The sequence below is a fragment of the Plectropomus leopardus genome, chromosome 8 (assembly GCF_008729295.1).
Source record: "Plectropomus leopardus isolate mb chromosome 8, YSFRI_Pleo_2.0, whole genome shotgun sequence".
Classification (NCBI taxonomy): Eukaryota; Metazoa; Chordata; class Actinopteri; order Perciformes; family Serranidae; genus Plectropomus; species Plectropomus leopardus.
In genome coordinates this window covers 1,140,195-1,163,213 of record NC_056470.1, presented here as the reverse complement: position 1 = coordinate 1,163,213, position 23,019 = coordinate 1,140,195, and the positions used below count along the sequence as shown (strand labels likewise).

Sequence of the window (23,019 nt, the reverse complement as noted above, 5' to 3'; positions counted from 1 at the left end):
ACGATGTAGTACTGTATGCACCTCAAAAAATCATTGAAAACGTCATAGTATAGTTTGTCGCTTAAAATTAATAAATTCTAAAGTATGTCATCCAAAAATGATCAAAAACGTCATAATATAGTATGTCGTTCTAAAGTCTATTTAATCACATAGTATAGTGTGTCACTCAGAAATCGCGAAGTACATCTCTCTTACAATAGTCAAATTAAGATGTTAGTTGGTGTTGGTGGGAAAGGGTCTTTACAAACCTGAAGTAAGCATCAAAAAGACTAATCTAGGACTGTTTAGCAGCTGAGCTCAGTAAAAGCAAAGTAGTTGAGAGTAGTGCAGATAGACTGTAAGTACAGTAGATTTCGTATCCTGAGCAGAGCAGGATATAGGACAGTAACGTGACACACCAAAGGGTGGCAACAGAAAAAAAATAGATACAAGAGAAAGTAAATCAAGCTCAGACCAGAGCAGTCAACTGGCAGAGAGACTGATTAGAAGTGACTGCATCCACACCAACACCACCATCCCCAACCTTTCTTGACACCCTCCCTTGCCTCACCTCTCCTCTCCTCCCCGCCCTGTCCCTCCCACTCTCCCACCCACCCACTTTTACCCCCAGCAGCACTTGGGAGGCTATTTTTTGCCACGCTTCACTAAATAAGGCCGTGGAGCATGGCTGCACGGGCGGGCTGGTGGAGGGGTGCACGTCTCTGGTTCTTACCTTGGTATAAAAACCCTGGGACGGAGGAGGTTTCCTCCGATCACGCTCAATCTCTTGCTTGCTCCCCCTTTACGTTGTTCTCATTCTGATTTGCTTTTGTCTATTTTTTTCTTTGCACAAAAACTGCCTGTGAGCAGTATCAGTTGACCTTTTATCCCAGAACCTTTTTTTTTTTTTTGCTTACAACTCTCGAGTTTTTTGTAGTCTGTCTTTTAAATGTGGAGGAATTGCTTTTTACCAACAACTGGACGGCATATCAGGAGAGTGGAATATGGGGGCAAAAGGACAAGAAAGACAAAAAAGAGTAAGAGATAATTGAGTTAACTCTTAAAAGCTCCCCAATTTTGCTGTTCTTTTCTTCCATTTTTTTTTGCCTTTCCCCGCCTTTATCAGTCCAGACTTTGCACCTTGTTTCTTAAACTCTTACCTTTCCCTCTTTCCTTCCTTGCTTACCCTACCTTCTTTATTTTTCTTCTTTCCTTCTTTACATTCTTCCTCACATCTTCTTTCATATCTTCCTTTGTCCAATTTTAAATTCTCTTGCTTCCTTCCCACTTTTACTTTATTCCCTCTTTTTGATTTCAGTCTTTATTCTACATTATTTTTCCACCGTTTTCCTCACCCACTGTCTCTCTTTACTCACTCTTTCACTCTCTCCACCCCTCCCTCACTCTCTCCGTCCCTCTTCCCGATTTGTCCTTCAGCTCTGTCAGCACTCACTATCTCGCTCCATCTCCTTCTCTGGCAGTCTGATCAGCTGTCTTCCTTCTAACTTTACATGGCCTGGTGTGGTGCGGAGGGACGGGCAGCTGCTGGCTGACGCATTTCACTGCCCAGTCATCACTTCAAATCGAATCCTCTTACACAAAGCTCTGTGCTTTTTAACACTAGCCACTATTTTTTGCTCTCTTTTCTACCTGCACGGGGCTCCTGTGATTTTTTTTTCCTGCCTGCTTTTTTACCCCTCCTCCTTTTCCCACCCCATCCAGTAATAGAGAGAGAGAGAGGCAAAGCAAGTCCCGTGACCCTCTTCTTTTCTCTCCTCTCCTCTCTTTTCACTCCTCCTCTCCTCCTCCTCCTCCTCTTCTCCTCTCCGCAACCTTAAACTCTCCATCGCTGATTCAGCTCCCAGGGAGGAGAGACTCCGCCTGCAGCGACTGCTTCACTCCGCATGGGCCACCATCTCTATCTGGATCACCTTTACTACAGTAGGTGTGGAAGTTGCTCTGTGTGTGTTTAGATAGCTGTAAAAAATGAGTGTGCTTACTCATTGCATATATTTGTGAATCTGTGTGTGTATTTGTGTGTCTCTGTGTGTCAGTGTGCTTTGTCCCAGCCACCTTTACACACAGTACACAGTTGTTTTTTTTTTTCTCATCAGCTGCTCTTTTTTGGAGAAACAGATTGTGAGTTAGAGAGCTGGAAAGAATCATTATTATCACTTAGCTTCTTGTTAGAATTGTTGCAGCAGAGCTTGTGATTCACACGTTGGCAAGAACTGTCTCGGCATGTTGGCATGGGGTTAAAAGGTCAAGGGTTATCTCTGAGGTGTTTTCTCATCGGCTGGTTCGTCTCTATTGAGATATAGTGGAGACCATATAGAATAATAATGTTAAACAGCTTACGGTGAACAACACAATATCTCTCGTTTTGACTGAAAATGAGACCATATGATTAAATAATGGTTATAAATGCCTGTACAGCAATTTAATGTAAAACATTAAATATTCATTTACACAGCATTTTACTGCAAAAGGTTATATATGCGTTTGTAGTACTTTACTGTAAAAGGTTAGACTTGTATTTACAGCATTTTCATGTAAAATGCTAAGCATGCAATTACGCAGCATTTTACTGCAAAATGTTGTACATGCATTTACACAGCATTTTACTGTTAAAGTTAATAAATGCATTTACATCACTGAACTGCAAAACGTCATATGTGCATGTACAGCACTTTGCTGTACAACGTTACATGCATTTACACAACATTGTGCTGTAAAAGGTTATAAATGCATTTTCAGCACAATACTGTAAACAGTTATTTATATATATACATTTACACAGCACTTTACTGTAGAATGTTGTATATGCATTTTACGGTTAAAGGTATATGCATTTACAGCACTTTACTGTAGAAGTCCACGTATAAATTCACACAGCATTTCACTGTTAAAGGTTACACATGCACCTACGAATTTTACAGTAAAACTAAGTAGATACGTTGTTAAATAATTACAGGAAACTTAAGTTGGCGCCAATTTTTTGTGTGCGGGCTAAATTTATCTGAATTTATTAATGCATGAACGTGTACACGACGCCCACATTTATTCATCATATTTTAAGTTGAAATATATTTTTTCATTCGCATTCTACACTACATCATTTTTTGAACGGTAGCTCTATACTTTTTGTAAATACTTGAGCCAGCACACAGGCCACAGAAATCTATGGTGTAGAAATTCCCGGTGCTGAACCTGCTCAGTGTACTATATTTGCTGCAGGACAGGTGAGATTTATCAGCACCAACACAGCATGAGCATGTTCTAATGTGCACCGGTGTTAAGCTCACCGGGACCTCAGCTCTATCTATAGACGGGACACACACACATGTGTCACTCTCCTGAGAGGCCGACAGCGAGGTTTAAAGGAGGAGCAAGGTTCTAAAAGTGTCCTGCATATGCTCCCATCCCTCTGCCTCTTCACCTCTCCCTCTCTGGCTAGTTTTACCCAGTTAGCAGATACCAGGGAGATCAGCGGTGATCAGCTGTCTGTCAAACATCCACAGCCTTGACAGGCTTCACTGTGGGCTGCTGGCGGCGGTGAGGTGTCGGGTGTCCCGGCGTGGCCGGGCCTGGCCCTATAGGAGATAGTGGTTATAGTAGACAGGCAGCTGTTTGAAGGGAATCTGTCTTTCTGTCTAGCAAGCGATCTCCCACAGGGTGTGAAGCTTTATATGGCGCTAGCTTAACTGCAACTATGAATGTTGAGAGGATACGTGTGTGGATTTATATTGTTATCTGTTTCCTACTGGTTTATTGGGATAAGAAAGGCCTTTTCGATACTGCACCCTATTGTACGGATTATCCACACCAGATGTTGGCAAATTCCATCCACTTCCTGCCGCGCTGTGCATCACAGTGCAATGCAGGTGCATATTACACACCGCCCCATATCTTGCAATCTACAGCAGTTGGCTATTTCTCCCTGGAGAATTGTAATTCCTGCCTGAAATATTGGCACGGTGGTGGCGTTCAGGCCGGAGTGGATAGGCAGCTTAATTCTTTGTAATGTGTCTGTGTCTAGCTGGCTGGAGTGTGTGTTCACGTGGGTGCACGTCAGAAAAGCCCCCTCGTTTACCAGCCCCGGCCGGTGATTTACAAAACCTTTTCCCTTCCATTGCTGGGAGAGAAAAGAGGGGAGGAATGAGAGGAGAGGAAGAGAGAGGAGTGTGATTTATGGAAGAGACTTTTAGTTTAATTACTGGGCGGGCAGGGCTGATGTGCACAGCCCCCATGGCACTGGTTACACAGTGGTGGGAACACACAATGGGGCTATTGGGGGGCTACAGAGGATGACATATTCATATGCGGATGCAGTTGATACACGGGCAATTTGTGCGTTCAAAGTGCAGGAGTTAAATTATGTAGCACAGGAAAGCAATATACAGTACCTGTGCAGTTAAGTGCACAAACACAAGTGGAAATCACTTTAGAAAATATCCATTTTCCACTTCACTGTGGAGGCATATAGAAAAATGTATCTTTTGTCCTTTGCATGTAAGAAAATAGAATATTGTGCTGTGTCAACAGTCCAGCCTCAACGTGGGCTTCTGATAGATTTGATTAGCTGCAAAATTGTCATTCAAGGTGAAAGGTTGACAGCCAAAGACATGAGAAAGACTTCCTGATATTGCAGTTTGGCAGGAGCAGTGCATGATGGGATGTCTGTTGCCATCTTTTTTTCTGTATCTTAACCCATTAAAATCCGGTTCAATATCAGTTTTCTTGTGCTGCATTCACACACCTTTCACAAGCATTTAAACCTTTGATACATGAGCAAAATGGTTTAATTCCTTTCAAAAGCATAAAAGGAAACTTGGCAAGAAATGTGCAAAAAAAAAAAAAAATAGTGTAAGGTGATCTGTTTAGCTAAAACAAAAAACAAACAAACAAACAAACAAGCAAAAAAAAAAGGAAGTAAAAATTGGGGCAAAATAACAAAAATAATTTATAATTATCATAATTTATATCTAAAATTAGGTTACAGAAAAAATAGGATAATTAATGAGATATGCATTATTTTTATTTTATTTTAGCACATTTTCAAGTTACTTCCCGTTTCTGTTCTCTTTTTTTGTAAATTCTTTAATGATTTCTTGCTAATTAGGGAGTCGTTTTTTGTAAAGTTGCTCATTGCCATGTTCTCACTTTTTTTTTTTAAAGAAATCAAGCCAATTTGCTCAGGTTTGAAAGGGTTAACTGGCCCCATATTAGTGGTGTCAAATATTTTAAAGGAAGGACCATTGCTTTTTGTATTTTTTTTTGTCTGATTTCTTGCTAATTTTGGGGTCAGTTCTTGTTAAGTTGCTCGTTACACTCTTTCCATGTTTTTGAAACAAATCAAGACGGTTTTCTCAAGTTTCAAAGGGTTAATCTACCTCACATCAATGGTGTGAAATATTTTAAAGAAAGGACCATGTGGAAAAATTGCGACACACTAACAGCTGTTCATTCAAACACACACATAGCAGCACAAAAGGCGAGCACACGCTCCAAATAAACCTTTATGTGCTTCCTGCTGCGCCCACCACAGGTTTTCTTTACGCCTCTCTCAGAGCCTTCATTAGATGCCTGACGTTAGCAATGGTTCAATTCATTAAAAGCGCGACTCAGCCTTTGTGCATTTGCCTATAAATTGGTATTGATCTCCAAGAGGACAGGGTGGAGGGGAGACAGCAGAGGAAGGTGGGGAGGTGTGTGTTAGTGTGTGTGTGTGTGTGTGTGTTAGTTTCTTGTGGATCAGGGACTGAGGCTAATGGGAGGGGGCAGGGGGTCTCAGGTGAATGGGGTTCACTCAAGCAACAAGGGCAATTGAAGACACACACACACACACACACACACACACACACACACACACACAAACACACACGAACAAACACTATGGATGCTGACACACATTTACAGATTGTCAGATATGCACAGTAGGTCACACACACACACATATTGACATTCCGTTAGTCTGCTCTGCCTCCTCGAACCGGTCCACGTGCCACGCCATATATGCTGCTCAACCTCAACATCGCCGCCGTTTGCTCAGCGTGGGACTGTACTGTAGTTTGTGAGTGTGTGTGTGTGCAGGAGAGAAAGAGACAATGAGAGCACATGGTATATAGAGGGGAGTGGGCAGTCAAGGGGAGACTGCATAGCATGGTAGCCTATAGACTGCATGGGACAGTGTGTGTGTGTGTGTGTGTGTGTGTGTGTGTGTGTGTGTGTGTGTGTGTGTGTGTGTGTGTGTGAGGGAGATGAATGGCACAGTGAGAGAGAGAGAGAGGGAGAGAGAGAGGGGGGAAAAAAGAGGAATTGCTCTCAGAGGCGGAGGACCGGTGGGACGAGCGGCTGTGCACCGGACTAAAAGTTTTCAGTGTGAGGAAGAGGGGGAGATTAAGGAGAGGAGAGAGGTAGAGAGGGAGAGCGAGAGGATCAGAGTGAGGATGTTAGAGAAAGAGAGAGAGAGAGAGAGTGTGGCTAAACAGAGAGAGAGAGAGAGAGAGAGACTGCAGAGGCAGCACCTGGGACACAGACTGAGAGAAGAGAGAGCGAAGCACTTCTTCTTTCCCAGTCTCCTTTTCTTCTCTGCTCTCGCTTTATTGCTGCTCTCTTTGGTGCATCGGCCCAGCTGAAGCAGGAGGAGGAGGAGGAGAAGGAGGAGGAGGGGAAGGAGGTGGGGGTAGAGGAGGAGAGGGGGGGCGGTTCTATCCAACATCTGCCTGTAGGTAAGTGCAACATCTCCCTCATTTCCCTTCCCCTCCTCCTCCCTCCCACCTTACCTCTTCCTCTCCACTGCTGCAGCTGAACCTCTAGGCGTGACACTCAAGGTGAATCGCGTGCCGTGTGTGTGTATGTGTGTGTGTGTGAGAGAGAGAGAGCCAGAGCTTCATAATGTACAGTATGTCAAAGCAGAGCGGACACATGGTGGCCAGACATTGTAGTTGTGCTGCAGCATTTTAAAATATGCGGGTTTTTTTGCGTGGGGAAAAAAAAGATAATTTTATTCAACTTTTTACAAGTGGCTTTTAATCTTGGTGATAATTGTAGGTGTAAATTATAATGTGACAATATTTTTGTGATTTTTTAAAAATTCTTTTTAACATTTTAAATGTTTGTTGCTTAGTGGTGTAAATAGCTTTGGACCGCGTGATGGCTCAGGAGAAATTTTTAAAGCAATAAGAAAAGTTGTTTGAGCACAGTAACTGCCATTTTTGTTTGTATGAGCTTGTGTTATATCGTATGCATGTGTGCACTCATTTTTCTATCTTAGTCACTGGTGTCCAGGGGCGACCCTGAGGTATTACAAAGGGGTTATGTGCACTCTGAGGTCTTGGTGGATCCTGATTCAACATTTTTTCCTCCCCATTGAGTGGGTGTGGAGGAGGATGGAGGGTGGAAGTGTGTGGGGGGGGGGGGGGCCTGATGCGCCACCAAGGACAGTGGCCTGCTTGGGGGACATACTTCTTTATATGCCCATATGAACAAGAGCAACTATGGAATGTAAAGAAGTATGTATCCCAGGTCGGGAAAAATTACGTCTGAACAAAATGCGAAACTTGAGACTGAATATGGAAACTCATTGGAGAAGATGTTCGGCTTTATTTCCACATATAAGGGTCCCGGGGATTCTATATGCGCGGCTCATGTGCATGCGCGGTGTGTGCTGATGTGGCCCAGTTGAGTCCACTCAGCTCGGTGCTGCAGAGGGATGCATACAGTAGCAAATGCAGCTGCAACTCCAGTCAGCAGTTTCCACTCGCCCCGCAATAGATTTTTCACATATCTTTTTTCACTCTGTTCTTATGAGTTTAGATGTATTTCCTAATGGCGATGATTCCATCAACACCTTCTGTTTACTTTGGAATAGTTTTTGGGTTTTTTTGGTCATTTATCAGGATTTTGTAGTGTGAGGTTACTAGAAGAACACACACACGCACACACATACCACAGACAGACAGCAGTTTCCAGTAAATGGTGCAGTGATTAAATGCTTGCTAATGGATGGTATCGTCCGAGAGGATGGTCAGAAGGAGGAAGGAGCGGAGACTGACTGCAGGACTAACGGATTACTAGGCTCAGACGCCTCTCTGTGCAGTCACACTGTCTGGGCTCAAGTTGTTGGCCTGGTTGTGAACACCTCACATCCAGTGTGGTGATTTTGGTCTTTTTTTTTCTGACACTGTTGTGTTAGGCCTCAGCATCTGAGGCTTTGGCCTTGATTGTTTAATTTATAGCCCTGAATCTTAATATGTAGGTGATATGTACGTGTTTTTAACCCAAGAATAGGGCTAATAATAAAAAAAGGCCCAAATTTAATAACCTCTCATCCATTCATACTTAGGTGCTTAGTTATTCCACCACTTAAAACGGTTGTGAAGTACGCTGTAAGAATAAACTATTGATTGTGACTTTAAAAATTTAGTTTGCAGGCTGCCTTAAATTTTTAAGTTGACTGAATTTAAAAAGACAAGATGAATAAATTCCAAATAACCACAACTTATCTTCTCAAATCCAGTCAACTAAAAAGTTTAAAACATCCTTGACACTTTTTTTCCAGTTAAAATAATTAGTTTATTTTTACAGTGTATTCTGTTTTTGTACAATACTTATTACTAAAACATATTCTATTAGGACAGCTAAAGTGTGAAAGGGGGAGAGAGAGGGGATGACATGCAGAAAAGGGCTATAGGTTCAAATCGAACCCGTGGCCATTGTGGCAAGGAAATAGCCTCAGTATACAATTACTATTAATATTTTTAACATAAAAATTCATAATTAATGTGGAAAAAAAAAGTTTTTAAGAAGAAAAAATGTACCAGAGTGCATAAAAACAAAATAACAAAAATATACTTGTTTCTTTCAAAGAAATGTCCTTAGGAGGGATTGGGCCCCTCCAGAGGTCAAGGCTAAGTCCCCACTGTCCTCAGTTTCTAGAAAGTCAAAAATATTTTAATTTTCATGGTTCATTGCATTGTGTATTCCTCTCTTAATACTTTTAAACATAGTGTCAATTAGGATGGAAGTTAATGGCATTTATTTGATCGCTCAAAGAGGCAAAAGTGACGAGAAAAATGGGGTGCATGGCAGAAAAAAATGACTCATTGCAACGGTTCTTGTTCAAACCCACAATGTCAAGCTGTGTGATATCTGTCTCTGCCTGCTGAGCCAGCAGAACACATAGGTGCCTATTTTTTTATCGCTCCTGAGTGATAATTCTTTAGCTCTGATTAAGTATGTATGGTGCGTACGTTATATATGAGCAGGAACAATGACTAATCCGGGTGTGGTTTGGGAGCAGGTACAACAATCGTGTCACTGTTTATATCGTATGTATTTTGGCCTACTTTGTATATAAATACTGTATGTGACCTAGTTAGGGTTTACCTGTCCCTGTTTAGGTGTTATTTGGGCCATTTTCAGTGTGGTAATTTGGCCCTGGTCAGGTGCGCACCCCGGGGCCGTGTGTGGTAGCTGGTGAGGCTGACAAGGATCTGCAGTTGGGTTACCTGCCAATCTCTTTTTACGAAAGAAAAAAAAATGTTAACAAGGGATCATAAATGAGTTCTGTGCCAAAAAGAATTGTTTAACATTACAAAACATGCAGGCAGACAGTGTTTCAGAGCTAATTAACTGTCAATTTAAGAGACAGTTCTAATATTAGCCAAAGATGAAGAGGCCATTGAGATAAAGCTGGTCCAGAAATGCAGACTTCAGCGTGAACATATTCACAAAGCCCCTCCCAAAACATAAAATATGTTTGTGAGTAAGTACAAATGTGTGTGTGTGTGTGTATGTGAGTGTTTTTATGTTGGAGGGATTTATTGCAGTGATTTGTAAGAACCAGAGGGAAAGGTCGTTGTACTGTGGGAGAATTCAAAGATAGAAGGGCACAGTGCTGAGGGTGAGAGGAGGGGGGGGGGGGTGACAAAAGGGAAACGAGAGAGCAGACTGAAGTGGGGATCGGAGCAGAGGGAGTTGTGGCGAGTGAGCGTGTGAGATGAGGCGAGGCGAAAGAGGCAGAAAGAGAGAGAGGGAGACTGGATTGATGATGGTGTTCTGGGATGGTGTGTGTGTGTATGTGTGTGTTGAGGGGGGGGGCGGCGAGGGGGGCTGGGCGGGTATTGTTCTGTCACTTTGCCTGTGTCAGCAGGTGGAAGCTCTCATCAGGACATTAAATATGCAACAATGCTGACTGCGGCACCGTGCTGAGACAGCCAAAGCCGGACGACTGGGGGGCCCCACTAAAAGTAAACCAGCGGCACCGCTTTGCCTCGCGCCGCGCTAGACAGCCATCCATCCACAAACACACACACACACACACACACACACACACACACAATGTTCCGAGACCTCTGGCTTCTTCTCAGGGCTGCCCTGACCCTCCCTCCGTGCTCTCCTCAGCTACCCGGGCAGCCGGCTGGTAAAGCTGGCTGACTTACTGGCTCACCGACTGGCTGGTTCCCCCATCTGGGAGTCCACACAAGGGCAAAGGCAAAGCTAGTAATCCACGAGCCCAGTGAGGGATTAGCAGTAGTTACATACAGATCAGTCATGTGGAACACTGATGCCCAAAAAAATCTGCCTTTGTCAATGTGGAATTTAATGCAAAATCTACAGTAAACCTGACTGAATGTGTGTGTAAATGATTGATTTTCCGCTCCCTGCTGACTACCGATAAAGCAAAATAGTCAATCAACTAAACGTTACAATCTGAACATTTTTGAATACTCAGTTCCCAACACCAGGGGCCAGATGCATAAAACTTAAATTAAGCAGGCTTTTTTCATACCTTCCTGAAATTCCACCAGGGTATATAATATATGATGCTGTAAGTCTGCAGTGCTAACAACCCAACAACTTTTTAGACTAATAGAGACACACTGTAATAGAGTTACTTTCCTGTAACTTCTCCCTCCATCAATAGGTGTCGCTGTCTCTTTCAGATCAGCTGCCTGCACCACCAGTAGAGACTGAGCTCTGAGGGTGCATGCTGTGCACTACAGACAGTGGGTTTCATAGAAAGAGGAGCGCCTGTATTTACAACGCCACTGAAAAACATATCTTCGTGATTTTTAAATAACCTGTTGTACTGTGATGCCACCCTTCCCTAGCAGTGTTTCCCACAGAATGAGCTTAGCAAACAGGGGGAAGGGAGCAAACTTTTGTTTTATCTGTTTTTCCTTTTAAGTGTGTGTGTGCCCCTTTATATCAGTCTGTATCCTTCCCTCTAAATTCTGAGTTTTTTTGTGAGTCCATGAACACAGCACAGGCGAAGCTCTACTTGAGTTCTTTTTTTCCTCAGCAGCAGTTTGTGACCCCTGGGGTAGATAATTGATCTGTTGATCCATTCAAAGCTGATCAAATCACACTGATGAATGAATAAAGCATCCGCTGGGAGTGAATGCAAACTTCTAGACCCAGCAGAGTTAACAATTAAGTTTCACTTTCAATTCGCCTGACGTTCTGCTGTTCCATCTGTGCCCAGAGTTCACTGAGAGTGTATTGCAATGCATACACTCAAATGGTATGCATGTTCCAAAAGTGCTCCTAATGAATGGTCCAGCTACAGAAACAGAAAATGTATTTGTGGCAGCAGATGTTTTAACTTGTGACAGGCTGCCACAAATAAATGAATGTGTTGGACACCCTGGCATGCATTCTTTTCAAGACACATATAGACATGCTTTTTTTATTAAAACCTTAAAACATTAAGGAAATGCAACATCTGCAAAAGCCTCATGTCCACTCCCACAGTTAAATCGCATCCAGGCTGACTTGAACCCAAATGAAAGATATATTAGCGCGTCAATTCATTTGAATGGGAGCTGTGTGACAATGCACAGAAACACTACAGGGTCATCAGCAAATATGTAACCTTCCTTGACTTTTGCTGCAATGCAACATAACGTCATCCTGAAAGGTGCTGCGTCGGCCTATCACATACATGTGAGCGCACAGTCCTGGTCAGTTACTACAGTCTTGCAATCATCCAGACGTAGAAATCTTGTCTGTGAGTCTCACAAATCATTGTGCAACGCTTTGCATCTGATAAGCCTTTAAATGCATTGAGCAGTCTGGGCTTCCAGGATCATTTTCACTCACTGGTACATTCAGAAAAGCCTGAATCCCAGGTCAGCCTTCCGTGGATGTGCCCTTAATCCTCTGTTTGCATATCAACACTTTGCCTGCCCCACCACTCATTAGCACTGCCAATGAAAAGAACAGCGAAAAAGAAGTGCATTTACACCAGCTGTGTTGCATTGACAACAGACTTCAACTAACTGTGTCTTGGGAGTGTGTAAAAATGGCATCATGCAGCCACCTGTTTGCTTGAACAGTGAGTAGATAAGTGAAAGGAGTATGAAAGGAGAAAGAATTATTCATTATCACAGAGGTCAGAGGTGTTTCTATGTCATTCCTTCAAGGCTCCTCTGACTTATGTGTTTACTGCTTTTTTTGATACAACTGAAAAAGAGAGAAAGCCACGCCAGTCGTAACGATTACTTGGTCTTTTTTTTTGTAGGTCATCATTTCTACAGCTCCTTATCACACAAAAGCAGCTGTCCTTCCGTACAAATTTACACCACTTGTATTATTAGGTCATCAGAGGTTACTTTACTAGTGATATCTAAGTCACCATGAAAACATTAGAAAGGTGATTAATGATTTAGTTAACAGTGCTCATACAGTGCAATACAGGGAAAATGAAAAGATCATAAACACAGGGGATAAATATAGATAGATAGTACTTTGATGAGCATTTTGCAGATTGCCTCGTAGGCTGCAGAAAGAATTACTCAGTCAGGGAAATTAAAAATGACTGAAATAACTTTTGTTGTTGTTGTTGTTTATAAACACCAGTTTGTGATTAGGATATAGTGAATTCATAGTTTTAGTGTGTGTACACCCCTATACAGATAAGGAGATCTATTTATTTAAAATCCTCCAGAAGTTTAAAACAAAACAAGAAAAAAATGGGAGACGTTTGCTATGAACAATAATAGTTAATATGGCTACAGTGCACAGACAAAATAAATGAATAAATAAAACAAGCATCTGCATTGAATTTGCAGAAAATAAAAATATAATGGGAGGTTCAGTGTAGAAACATGATGGTATTGATGACAAAATGAAATTACAAAATAACAGTCTTGCTATGTTTTAGGTTTTGTTCAATTTAAAAATCTAAAAAGAAACAGTTTTAAATGATTATTTGAAATATTTATGGTGTCATTTTTTATGGTAGTACAAACAGAGGAAATGGTTATATGTATGTAAACTGAATGTTAATAAGAAGTTTTTGAGGCTGTTGGTTGTGTAGTGCTGGAAATGCCTGATAATGAGGCCTTCAGCCTTGTTCATGGCCTTTGGTTGTGTGTGTGTGAGTGTGTGTGTGTGTGTGTGTGTGTGTGTGTGTGTGTTTGTGTGTGTGTGTGTCTGTGTGTCTGTGTGTCTGTGTGTGCATGCGCAAAACATAAATCCAATTATTGTTAGTATATCCCATGCACTGTACACCTGTACTGTATGATAGCAAAAAAGCGAGAAGGCATGTGCAGGGAGGAGGGACGAGACAGTAAAGTCAGTTTTATATTAAGTGTCAGAGTTTATTGCCCGCATTTTTTTTTCCTCTTTTAATCATGTTTATAGTAAGTGTGCATCGGCAGCAATCCACAGAATATAACTGGGGTAAAGAGTAATGGAAGTTGAAACAGATGCGGCGGAGTGGTAATGTATGTGTCGTCTCGCCCTGATACAAGGACACAGACGCAGCCTATTATATCCTCTTCTGTGTTTATGTCTCTAAAGTGAATCTCAGGAGGAATGTACGTCTGAACTCCCCAAAGTCATGCCTCAAACAATATCATCAAATGCATGCACGTATAGCATTGCATGTATGGATGTCATGTAAATTAAACAGACACACACTCAATATATATTTGTATATATACTATCAAGCAATGCCACTCACAGTAATGATTTATGCAGTTATTTATGTTTTTTTTTCTCATATGTAGCGTTACACAGATATAATGTATCTGTGGCTCTCTGACTGTTTCTCAGACTGTGGAAGCAGCTTTTATTTGTAGCATCAGTGATGAGCTTAAGCCGAGGTAAATGTGTGATTTCACACTTTGCAAACTGCTCATGCATTACAGAGCAAATGCATAGAGCTTATTAGAGATGGAACATGTGCTGCACAATCGACATGTCGCTGACATTATGGCGGACGAATTACACTCTGGAAAAAGAAAAAGGACAGATGACAACAGATGAAAGAAAGTGAAAAAAAAGAAAGATATGTCCCCGATAATGAATGACTTCAGAAACCTAATGAATTACTCATAATTATGAGCCTTAAAAGTCAATTAGTTAATTGGCCCAGCGTTTTTAATGTGAGAATGATGGTGCATCAGTTCAAAGGGAAACTGAGAATCGATTAAGACAACACGCTTCATAATGAGAAACCAAATTACGATTTATCATTTAGCGATTGAGTCGTGCATTCTCTGCGAGTGAGCCGAAGAGCGTTGCCCTGCCCTACACACACACAGACACACACGCACACACACACTCACACAGAAGCAGTGCGCCTCCAAAAAGCCGATCAGTCCCTACACCGGGACAAGGATCAATGCTGAGGTAATTTGTTTCGATCAATTAAACAGACATCTGCTTGAATTAGACTCCAATAGACTGCAAAAGGCCAAACCCCTTTCCCATCCGCGTGTGAATATCTGTGTGTGCACATCTGTATCCTTTACATGCACTGTAAAAAATAAATGATTTGTTTTAACTTAAAAAAAATGAAAACCTTAAAATTTTAATTTGACTGAATTTGAGAAGACAAGTTGAGGTAACTTTAGAATGACATCAACTTGTGTTCTCGAATTCAGTCAACCTAAAATATTAATGGCAGCCTGGAAACTAACTTTTTCAAGTTTAAACAAATTAGAATTTGAAGGTTTTAACTTCATTAAATGAAAAGAAACTTGGTTGAAGACGTTAAAACCTTGAAATGTTGAAGTCTACTGAATTTGAGAAGACAAGTTGAGGTAATTTTCCAATGACACTGGAACAACTTGTTTTAAATTCAGTCAACTTAAAAATTTAAAGCAGTCTGGACTCTAACTTTTTTTTAAAGTTAAAACAAATTGTAACTTTTACCGTGAGGACACAAAACAAAAACACACCAAAGTCGTGAACAAATAGCTAACAGGTGTAGAATCGAGAAGAGAATAATTGATTAGAACAGTTGCAGGAGCTGGAATTTGTAAAGTATGACATCATTTTGCAGTTTATGTCCTCATTTCCTCTTTTTGACAAACATATTTCACTCCTAAGAATCGATGCAGAGTGGAAAAACTTTCCTGGAAAAAAATAACTTTTTGTTTCAACTTAAAGAAAGTGAGTGTCCAGGCTCCCTTAAAATTTGAAATTGACAGAATTAAAGAAAAAAATTAAGGCAGCTCATGCAATAGCTATTTCAAGTTAAACACATTTTTTACAGTGTCGGCATCTGGAAGGAGTAACGCCACAGGCAACTTGTTTATTGTTTATGGTGCAGGAGGAAAAAAAATAAGGTAAAGACAGTTGTATTAGCCAGAGTCTAATTTAATGGCTCCCACTAGTGTTCTGTGTACATCAAGTGATGTTGCTGACACCAGAGCCTGTCCATTACTGTACGATATGAGCAGAGAGGGTCTGCTCCCTTCAAATGAACACGCAGGATAATTGTTATGCAGCGAAGCTGTGAAGCAGAGGGAAGTAATTAAAGGAACAAGGGCACTGTGGTGGTGGTGGTGGGCCGCATCCCCCTCCTCTATGTCCCCGCCGCTACTGTTTCCCCCCTGCTCGCTGGAGATTACACACACACACACACACACATATTTTCACACGCAGGTTCCCCCTATATTGACACCCTCATAATTACAGCCAGGGTTTACAGTCATCCTAATATTCTAATTACAGTCTGTCTGTGTTTATAAGGTCATAATGTTACAATTTTACGACACAGTAGTTGTCAGTTGACCAAAAAATGAGAAAAAGGCATTTCCCGCCCTAATTGTTTTCTTCTGATGACAACACATATTGTGCGCCACCACTCGCCCTTAGAATAAATACACATTTTTTTAATTAGTTCAAAATACATTTGTGCCATAGAATATACAGGATCTGTCTTGGTTCTCTTTCATAATGCAGCTCTCACAGCGTATGCGTCCGTCTCCTGCAGTATTTCAAATCCATACTGCCTGGAGAGGCATCTCAGGGAAAATATAAAGCAGAGTTTCAGTCATATATCTCATAAGGTATAACTCGGACTATAATGCAGTCCTGGGCACATTGTTATTTCCATTACTTGTTATGAGAATAGTGAATGAAGACTGTGTGAGAGAATGATTTCATGGTCTCCTTTTTGGGAAGTAATCTCGTAAAGCAGAACAGGTGGAACTGTTACAGCTCCCGAAAACTAGTTTAAGTGAAATATTCATGACTAAACAAGTAACAATTAAAAATACACTTTCATAAACAAACATGCTTAGATTTAAAGCCTAGATCCAAACGTCGCCACCCACAAGGACTTCAAGGAGCAGTGTGAAGAGTTGGTGGCATTTTGTAGTGAGGTTGCAGAAATGAAGCTTCAACCAAGTACAAACATGTAGGAGAACCACAGTGTCCAAAGTGTAAACCCAGCCAGCAGTTTTTGGTTCTAAAAACGTTATCAGGATGGTACAATGTAATCAATGCAATGTTTTAGTAACGTTTTTTTTTTAGTTCCCAGAATGTTCTTTTTAAAGTTAAAGTAACATTTTCTATAAACATAAAAAAAAGTTAAATATGTACATTACATACATACCATCTTAGTCTGCATTTTAATCTTAAAGGGACATTATTTGGAATTATAAACATTAACATTATAACATTCTTTGAGCATTAAAATGTTTTCTTTAAACATTATGGTAACTTGCAGGTAACGTTAATGTTGTGGGAACATTCCCTGATGTCACTTTTTAGAGCCAGAGTTTGGTTTTTCCATGCTAGATAACATAAACATAGCAATTCTAATTTCCAGACTATTCATAATCAATGAAAACATAATTATGAATATTATATTTTATTTCTGCCAATAGACGCCCCTAAATTCTACACATTGGCCTTTAATTGCTAAACTCAGGGACTTCACATCACCTGCTAAATGTTTGAGTGTGAGAGGCTGCAAGGGTAGGAGATGGCTTAAATAGGGTAGGGGCAAAAATGTTATGTGTGGTATGATTGTGGGTTTGGGCCTTTTTATTTCACGTTTCTTTTTTTTCTTCCCCTAGTAATTATTCAGCATCACAACACTATAGACTGTGGGTAATTCCCTCAGACAAAGTGTAAAGAAATGCAGACTTACAGACAGTATGCAGAAAGTGTAGCAAATACAGGTGAGACCCAAGAATTCTGGCGTTACTCAGAGATGAAATCAGCAAAACAAACTTTAATCAAGCAATGGTTGGTACACAATAAATCAGTCAACTCTGGCAAAGTACAAAAAGCCACAAAACAAAGGGCAAGGTCAAAATTCAAAACTGGTCAAAACTATGAAGGTTCACTTGGAAAAGCAGGAGGAATTGCTGGAATGCTGACACAAAGGTCAAGACAAACTGAAGGAAAGGAAGAGAACGCAGACTCAATACTCTAGACACAGGTGCAGCACATTAGGGCGGGGCAGGTAATCACACAGGTGGGAAACACAGGAGGACAGGAAGTCAAGAGACCTGAAATGAGACAAGATGTGAGTACCAAAAACACACTTGAAACAGGAGGGAATAGTGACAAAAAGTTAACCACCAGGCCAGGGCGTGACATGAAGGGCTCTTTAAATGCCATTATCATGGTGCCACATGTTTTTAGATGAAAAAAAAAGAATGAGAATTGTTTTTAATATACTGCATACAAATAGTTAATTTTGTTATTTTTATTTTAATGTTATTTTTTTGATTATCACAGCCTGGGATATGTTAATGATGTGCAGCAACACTGACTGTCACCAGCTGGATATAGTATGTATTTTTAGAAGGCATCATCAAATGGAAAATAGTTAAAATTACAAATTCCAAGGTAAAAGCCCAGAATGACACCCCGAAAAATTTACAAAACATGTTTTTTTATGCTTTGCTGGCTGTGGGTTCAAAAATTGCAGTTTGGATGGGTCTCAATGGCACATTTTTGCACTTAACAGTATGAATGTAACAGTTTTGTTTACACAGTGTATTTTGGAGTTATTGTAGGAGTTGAACTGGAAATTCCAAGATTTAACACAAAATACACTATCTTGCCAAAATGTTAGCGTGCTGTGTCATTTACATTCCAGCGCTGTTAACGCTCCCTGTCCTCATGTGTTGTGTGGTGTTGAATGGGGGGGCTGCTGTTTGTGCGCATTTTTCACATATACATTGCTCAGGTTGTTTTGTTTTCGTTTTTACAATTTTACACAAATTATATCCATCTACAAAATAAGCCTAAAAAGGTGAAAATCAAAATGTTTTTTTGCATCTTGTCTTGTTGCATCGCTGCTAACTGGCAGGTTTTTAGAACTTTTCAGACTTGTGTAAAGTTGCATGCCTCAACTAATCTCGTCCCAAGTCTTTGGTCTAAACCAGGCTTTGAAAAATTAGTAAGACAAAAGTAAAAAATACAAGAAAATAACCTGGAAATTGGTAAAAAGAAAGAAAAGAAAGAAATGATCTGGAAAAAGTGCTTTTTGTCTTTTCTCTCTTTCTGCATTTGATTTTCTAAATCTACTAAGTTCTTGAAATTTGTGGAACATTTCTTACCAAGTTGCTCACTGTGGTTTTTCTTTTCATGTTTTAGAAAGAAATCAATTTGCTTAGAGTTCAGAGGTTGAAATACTTGTAAGGTGACTGAAGGCAGCACAAGGAAAGCGATGTTGCTCCATGTTTGAAAGGGTGACATAGCTATTTTGTTTTATTGTGAATTTTTGTATATCATTTTGTATTTTTTTAATGCTGTGATTTTGCACGGCTGTTACGTTGGCCAGGTCTTGTTTGTAAAAAAAAATAAATACATTTTTATCTCAATGGGACACCCTGGTAAAAATAAAATTAAATAAAATCAAATAAAATATATATATTTTTAAAAAGTAAAATAAAGCCCATGAATCTGTGAATGCGGAGATTTACATTTGGCCTAAAAGACAAAAATTAAATTCATCTGCGTCACCAGGACTGTTTGGTTGTGTGGATAAGGTTCCAATTCTGAGCGGAAATATTTCACACCACATGACTCAGCCTGTTAGCCTGGTATATGATGGTACATCAGGTGTGTTTGATTACAGCAGCACCAGCTTTCGTGTGGCCGTGTGGGATTTCTGTGTACATACAAGCAAGCGCTTGCCTCTCCCGACCTCCTTATGCTAACACGCTTTCGCGGTGCGCCGGGCCTCGTGCATCCATCTCCCTTTGCTCTGCCAGAGGAGGAGTGTAATTGGGAGCAGCATGCAGGATTGCAGAGTGTCAGGGAGTCAGCAAGCCAGTGTGCTCCAGCTACTGATACAGGACGATAGAGGAGCGGAAGATGAGTGCAGCAGCCAGCAAGGCAGCAGTCAGTTGTGGTCTGTCGGCTGGTAAAATGAGTCAGTCAGTCAGAGAGTGTCAGTCAAACGCAGGAGCTGCAGCAGAGACGCAGGCAGGGACGGGCTGTGATCACCCCCTCCCCCCCGCTCACCGCCCGCCTGCCACCCCTCCTGTAAGTGTACATATATATCTAAGAGGAGGAGAGTGCAGCGTCAGGACAAGGCTAGTTAGCATTCCCTGTCATCACCCGTACTGCTCCCAACTTGTGTTATTAAAGAGGAAAAAAGAGGTTGGAGTTAGAGGAGGTAAAGGACGAAGAAGTGAGAGAAGGAAGCAAGCTGTGGAGGCGCGTTCGATTACATTAGAGCTCCAAAATGTGTTTTGGGGGGGTCACAAAAGGGATGATCAGTAGACAAAAGAAAAGAGAAAGAAAAGGGAGTGTGATCGTAAAGAACATGAATTACGCACAGAGAGAGAAAGAGAGAGACAGTCGGCCAAAGTAAATCTCCCAAACCCATAAAGAGTTATGCGTTGTGATCTGTTCCACCGATCGTTGTGTGCTTTGAGATAATTGCTTCCATTTTGTTGCACAGAGACTATTACAGTATATGATAGGTGGATTACCATCTGTAACAGTGGGCTTTACACAGCAGCAGTAGTGCTGCATCAGCAGCATGGCTACTCCACAAACTATAGGTTTAGTCAACAGCACGAGTGGCTTGTGCATCGCCCTCGGGCTATTGTAGTAGTTATGGTCTCCTTTCGGAGGATTCCACCCGGCAGAGGGAAAACATTTTCCCCCGTCGGATCCAGCATCATCAGCACATCACCTTGATGGGATCAAATCTCATTGTCGAGCTGAGGAGTACAGAGAGTCAGGCCAGTTATTCTGTGTCCATTTTTACTTTTCCCCCTTTTTTTTTTTTTAACTTGCTTTTAATGCTTTGAAGCCTGGGTCACTTTTCTTGTACTGTGTTCAGACCCCTTCACAAGTATTTAAAATTTTGAAACTACGGCAAAATGGTGTTTTCTTGTGAAAACATGAGAAAATAAGCTATTAACAAGCTGCATAAAGTGTTGCACAAATTGCTAGAAATTAGCAGAAATTAGATAAAAAATCTAGGAAAAAATGTCCAAAAAACTATCTTTCAAATAATCAAAATTTAAAATATAAAAATGTAATATACAATATATGAAATTTAAATATAAAAATAAAAATATGTTACTGCATTTTTATATCTTGGCCACTTTTTTAGGTAATTTCCCTGTTTTAAAATATTCAGGTAATTTCGTTTTACTTTTTAAATAATTTCTTGCTAATTTTTGGGCTAATTCCATTGCTCATTGCCTTCTACCCATGTTTTTGAAAGAAATCAAGCCCATAACATCTGGTTGCTTAAGTTTTCAGCTAACTTTTCAAACAGGAGCAAATCCTGCATTTGTTTTTAGCCACAGGTGAATACACATTTGATAAACTAGCATAAAAACGCTCAATTTGGCGTCCACAGGCCATGTTTGGCCCACGATCCATTAGTTTTGGCCTGCCACGGATTTGCCAAGCTCATGCTTACTCTCCTTTTATTTTGAAAGTGTTGTAAAATCCTAACTGTAATGACTAGATTTTGTGTAGCTAAAAAGTAAATAATCTGAGTTTTACAGCAATGTACAGCACTGCTGTTCAGCCTACCTATTAAATTAAATACACCTTATCTACGCATTATCTCTCTCCATAGGAAGAACTTTGGGGCATTTCTGCAAAACTACATGTATAATGGTCTTTCAACCAGCTTTGTGTCAAAACAGTGTAGATAATGAGTGTTTATTAGTCTGGTGTGGTGCAGTGCATTCTGGTAGTTGTAGGTTTTCTACCTCTTGAGCAAAACCGTCGTTTTTCTCTGTTCTCTCAGATTATGTAGCACTAGTTTCAAAAGTATTCTTGTCTTTCTAGTGCAGACATCCTAGTCTCATTATAAGTCCATCGTTCCACAAAATGAAATACTTCTTTAATGTGGGATTGGGTCAAAATAACCTGAAGTGTGTGAGTTCATGGTAATCAATGAAAATGGTACAGTGTATCAGTGTGGCTCACTGATGTGTTTTTAGAAAACTACAGAGGTCTATGGCACAAGGGGATAAGAGTTTGGATACATATGAAATATGTAAGTTAATTGTTGGCATTGGTCTTGTCTTGTCCTTTAAACAGTGAATCATTTATGGGTACAAAACTATTTTTTCTACAGTATGCTGACATGAGTAATTATGTTATAAAACAAAAAAACAACCCTGGAAATGATAAAGCCACATCACTGTTTGGCAAAATATTTTTTTTTTCTTATTTTATTTTGAAAGTATTTGCTTGGTTTGTATTAGTTGATATTTGTAGAATGATCGGCTGGAGGCTGCATTTTGTTCTCTTCTATACTATCTACTCCCATCAAAGCAGCACATATAGTACACTGCTGTGCACTGTGTACATATAATGATAAGAACTGCAATATAACTCACATTAGCAGTAGTAGTTTCAGTGCTGCGTGTGCAGTGCAGTCATTTATACCTTTGTTGGACTGAGATTAATGTAATGGTGCACCTCTCTTTATGATACATACACAAGCATGCTGCAAGCAACGCTGGAACAGTAAGTTCATAATGTAATTTTAACAATGTGCATAATGACAAAAATAAGATCCTATATGAACATATCCTTACCTTCACATAGAGAGAAGTAGAACAGATGGAGGGGACAGCATGCAACACAGGCATAGCATGGATTAATGTTGTGTTATATGTGGTAAAAATGCCCCTAATTGTTTGCTTAACCAGAGAGTTGTGTGTTATATACTATAATACATTACCGTGTTGCATTATGGTTGAAAGTTTGTTGGATCTGAGTTCCTCTCATGTGTCTCCAGTGGTCAGTCTGTGGTGGAACGCACAGAGATGGAAAAATAAAGAGGGAGGAAGAAAGAGGAAGAGAGACTCCTGGACTGTGGTTTGTTATGGGAGCAATAAAGCTGCAGGGCATGCTGGTCCGGCCACGAGGGCCCTGAAGGAGTACAGTAGAATAAAGTAGAGTAGACGAGACGAGACAAAAGAAGGAGAGGGAGAGATGAAATAAAAAAAGTATAATTGCTTGGAAAGTTTGGAAACAATAGAGGGGATTGAGCATTTAGATCTTTTAGTCCATTTCAAGTATTTGTTGGCATTTTACTGTTTGCAGCAAGCAGGGCTAATTTCAGTTCTTTATTTTGGTTATTTTCTTGTAACACTTCATTATATCTTTTGTGCATAAAGTCTTAATCTGCAAAGTACTGCTGTAAAATAAATGTAGTTTTAAAAGTAATGGAAGTACAAAGTATCCCAAAAAAGAAAATGCAAAAGTTTTTTTAAAAAATGGCACTTCAACTTGCAATAATTTCATTGGCAACATGACATTGAAATCTCGTCACAGTTTTAAGTT

At 40.4% G+C, this 23,019-nt stretch overlaps 1 long non-coding RNA gene across 1 annotated transcript in view; it reads left to right on the top strand.

Annotated features, from left to right (window-relative positions):
• The first annotated feature begins 866 nt into the window (after positions 1-866).
• The window catches only part of LOC121946459, a 33,803-nt gene continuing 11,650 nt past the window's right edge, over positions 867-23,019 (top strand). Inside the window, exons 1-2 of the long non-coding RNA XR_006106022.1 lie at positions 867-1,016; positions 1,838-1,920. This is a non-coding gene — a long non-coding RNA (uncharacterized LOC121946459). The remainder of the gene's footprint in view (positions 1,017-1,837; positions 1,921-23,019) is intronic.